At 38.6% G+C, this 3,919-nt stretch overlaps 1 long non-coding RNA gene across 2 annotated transcripts; it reads right to left on the bottom strand.

The window, feature by feature from the left end:
- Positions 1-406: 406 nt before the first annotated feature.
- Positions 407-3,488, bottom strand: LOC127856154 (uncharacterized). Of its 2 annotated transcripts, XR_008037869.1 has the most exons (4): positions 2,825-3,488; positions 2,599-2,683; positions 2,017-2,117; positions 407-1,509 (listed from the first exon to the last, which is right to left on the bottom strand). It is a non-coding gene; the product is annotated as an uncharacterized LOC127856154 (long non-coding RNA). The 2 variants fall into 2 exon arrangements; XR_008037868.1 differs by having other exon boundaries at positions 2,599-3,488.
- Between the last annotated feature and the right edge of the window lie 431 nt (positions 3,489-3,919).

Raw genomic sequence — 3,919 nt, forward strand, 5'->3', positions numbered from 1 at the left:
CGATGCATTCGTCTTTTTTGTAAGTGTTCATGTGTCGTATGAAGGTTATATTACACTAATTCCGATTCCCATAGGGTCCCATTATAAAACTGACAACTTTCACAGCATTTTTCTTGCCTTTCCGACGTATCAATTTTTCCGAACCTGGTATCATTTTAAAGATGGATCTGTCATCTTCCAATAATTGCAATCAAAAACATACCGTCTCGCAACTTCTAAGAAAGTAAATCGCTGTCGAATGAACCCACCGTAGAAAAACGTGTTTCGGAATCCTAATTTCGACAAAAGCCCCACACAATAGAAAACACACCCTCAAAAGTTCATCTTTTAAGTTAGCTTCCAATCCAAGGCATCAAAGTACTCCAGACACATACAGGATATTACAAATAACCACAAAAGACATGTCTCACATTGTTAAATGGCCTATATTCAAGAAGAGAAAAGGAACTCTTTAGAAATAGGCACTACTTTCGAATGGACCACGGAGGGATACACAATGATTTAGTGTAATGTAACCTTTAAGGGAACTCAACTTTGTCCTATCTTTTTCAAACTTTCTCCACATGAGATTTCAACTATTTCCACAATGAATATGCAATTTCAGTGCATTCGGATGGGGGTAAAGGCCTTAAAATGGCCATTTAAAGCGGTGACTAAATTGGCCGCAGTCAAGTCGGAATGCATGATTTTTAGTCTAAGTGACGACAGCTGATTTTGCGTCTCCAATTATTGTTACGCGTAACTTTCATGGCAAAAACTGGTATCATTGCATGCGAAATTCACCAATATATCAGCAAAAGGCCCAAATAAATGTATTGATTGTGAATCAGTGTACTTTTCTTGATGAAATAGGAGACTTTTTTAAAATTTTAAGCACTTTTTTCAATAAAAAACTCACTGAGAGCATATAAAATCATGTTTTTTAAGAAAATTATTATTAAAAGCTTCACTTACAATCTAAACATACACATTGCAATTACAAAAATTAATGCTATTATGATGAGAGGCATAATTTGCAGCTTTCAAGCCGATACAAGCCGGCTACCCAAAATTAACACTTAAAAAGGCGCAAATCGCTCCGTCAACAGCTTACGACACAAAGTGACACTTAATGCGCATCCAGATAGTCTCTCTCATATAAATAAGTCCTGTTAGCGACATTTTATTAAGTATTCTCTTTAAAATCCAGTGTTGAAAGCGTAAGTTTTGCAAAAATGTCCACAGTCACCATGCAAAAGAGCATGTTTGCTAAGGAATTCCTACGCGAGTGGCCACACTAATGTCGTGGCAGGAAAGTCATTTGGGTGTGATTCCTCTGTAGTTCAGTGAACATTCATTCCACTACCTGGGGATGACTATCAGGATCAATTTTCCCAGCTTGGTGTAGTGTTGACCTTTCAGGATGTTGATGGATCGTCCACAAGCGCTGCACGTCTGCGGCCTCTGTTCAGGACACAGAGTCGGATTGAGGTGTACACAAACCCGCAGTCAGGCAAGGATCATCCAGACCTTTAATAAAATAAAATGTTTAGGCCCCCGAAACTGGCAATTATGTTCAACACTGAGATAAGGAAACACATAGAGGAGACATCATGCCATGGCTTTCTCATTATTGACACGGCAAACTCGAGCAGCCGGGGACTTGGCTCTAAACAAAAACAGGTATGCTCCATCAATGTGAGCAAGATGGCATGTCAGAGTTAAAAAGGGCAAACAAACATACAAAAGAGATATGTATGAAATTAGAAATTAAATGCCAGAAGTAATTTTAAGTATTGTTTTTCTGTCTGCAAGGGTTGCTGTGGAAAATAGTGCTTAACGCATAGTTTGGCCTGTAGGGGTTCTGCTAGCAAGAACAAATCGAAGTCATATCTGCCCGCGAACTGTAAGCTTGAGATAACCATATCTGATGAAGTACTGCTTTGAGAATGCATTCTTATTGTACTTTAACCAGATCGCATTGACAGCACAAGGCTTCAGACCCCCCAAAAGTGTGAGGCTTTCAATAGTGCTTACCTGATACCAGACCGCATTGCCCAAGACAGTGACTTTCTCCCGGAACTGCACAGGCTGCATCCGCAGCACAACCCTTAAGCTCAATCATGGTCTGGCTGACTCTGAAATAGTGAAATCTGAATTTACAGATGCTCATTTGTCTAAAGGTTATGAGTTTATTGCCTATCTTATTAAAAGCAAACACAATGACATGCTTAAGAAGACATGTGCATTTCTGAAAAGACATACAGCTGCCCGATACTTGACTAGGAAAAGGCGCTATGGTCTTCACTCTGAAATTCATTACTCTAAGGGCTTAACAGAACAAAAGCCAGATCTTACAGCTAATTGGCCCCACCTACAGCTAAATATGCTTTATAGGTTGAAAATAAAGTTATTTGTCTGAAGAACTAGTGCTATTAACTCATCAGCTATGTTGCTCCACTGGCCGCAATTCTGTAAACATAGTGTATATATGGAAATACCTAGTCTACCACCTGCAACGCACCACTACGTCCACTGTAAAAATACACAGCTAAGTTAGTACTTTAACGAACAAACTGAAATTCATGTGTTAATTAAACAATCAGTATGATGACTCACATTGAAATCATGTCCAGTGCACCAGTCAGAGCAAGACATCTAGCGGATTGTTGACCATCTACGGCTCAAGGACAAACGGTCAGGCCTACAAACAAAGAGAAAAATGGCATAAATGGGTTGCATGCATGTAATTTTGCATATTTTTCATCTTGCTCTCCACCTGAAACTTCAATCTATGGACATAATAATATTTACATTTAAGATTTGTTGGAAATGTTACCCTTACTTGTCCATACCAGGTCCCCCACCCATCCGGAACAGTCCAAAACCACCTAAAACATCCAATAGGACCAAAATATTGACACCTCTCATCTATTTTAGCACCCAAATCATCAAAACATTCATTAAAATTCATTTTCTACTTGTCTCGCTTGCAGACGAATCCATGTGACCTTGACATTGCAGTAAATGTGCTTTTTAAAGGTTATATTACACTAATTCCGATTCCCATAGGGTCCCATTATAAAACTGACAACTTTCACAGCATTTTTCTTGCCTTTCCGACGTATCAATTTTTCCGAACCTGGTATCATTTTAAAGATGGATCTGTCATCTTCCAATAATTGCAATCAAAAACATACCGTCTCGCAACTTCTAAGAAAGTAAATCGCTGTCGAATGAACCCACCGTAGAAAAACGTGTTTCGGAATCCTAATTTCGACAAAAGCCCCACACAATAGAAAACACACCCTCAAAAGTTCATCTTTTAAGTTAGCTTCCAATCCAAGGCATCAAAGTACTCCAGACACATACAGGATATTACAAATAACCACAAAAGACATGTCTCACATTGTTAAATGGCCTATATTCAAGAAGAGAAAAGGAACTCTTTAGAAATAGGCACTACTTTCGAATGGACCACGGAGGGATACACAATGATTTAGTGTAATGTAACCTATGAATCGATATCGCTGCAGAAATTTCAAATGAACCGTTAAACTAAATTTAGATTCACATCGTACATGCATGATATACATGCAATCGTGATACATCGGCTATCTCGGATTCCTCCGTAAGATAGGCCTCGTGGCTAACGGTCGCCATATTGCCTTGTACTACTACTTTACTACCCAAAAGGTTGTCAGTCTATTGTTATGAGGCTGTATACATGCGCGTTGAACTAGCGCCAAACTTTTTACCGAAACTTTGATATAAATAGCACTGTTAACGTTCATTTGTGTTGCTTTTTGACCTATTATCCAAGTGATTTACTTTTCCATTATTATTTAATCACCCTATCATCCAATTTTTAAGATGAAATTACGGTGTTTACAAAACCAACCAAACCGAAAGTGAAACTGGATGCATTACGTTTCGCGAT

This window comes from Dreissena polymorpha, chromosome 13 (genome assembly GCF_020536995.1).
Source record: "Dreissena polymorpha isolate Duluth1 chromosome 13, UMN_Dpol_1.0, whole genome shotgun sequence".
Taxonomy (NCBI): domain Eukaryota; kingdom Metazoa; phylum Mollusca; class Bivalvia; order Myida; family Dreissenidae; genus Dreissena; species Dreissena polymorpha.